The sequence below is a fragment of the Charadrius vociferus genome, unplaced genomic scaffold (assembly GCF_000708025.1).
Source record: "Charadrius vociferus isolate BGI_N301 unplaced genomic scaffold, ASM70802v2 scaffold361, whole genome shotgun sequence".
Classification (NCBI taxonomy): domain Eukaryota; kingdom Metazoa; phylum Chordata; class Aves; order Charadriiformes; family Charadriidae; genus Charadrius; species Charadrius vociferus.
In genome coordinates this window covers 401,092-401,401 of record NW_009646657.1, presented here as the reverse complement: position 1 = coordinate 401,401, position 310 = coordinate 401,092, and positions in this window count along the sequence as shown.

Sequence of the window (310 nt, the reverse complement as noted above, 5' to 3'; positions counted from 1 at the left end):
CCCACAAGGGTACAGCTCAAAAGCTTGCCCCCATGCCCTCCAAGCCAGAATAGAAAGAAGCTCTAGTTTCTCAGTACCCAATCGATAAAAAGCCCCAGGCAAAACAAGCCCACTGACAGTAAGCCCAGAATAAATAGCCATCAGTTGGCATCTATGAGACAATTCCAACCACATCCTTCCAAGAGTGTGCATCCACATTTAAAATCAAGCTTCTGCTAAGGACAGAATATAAGGGGATGTTTCTGGATCAATGACTCCTGAATTTGTAGTTGTCATCAAGCAATTGCCTTGTTCCTCTCACTGCTTTCTA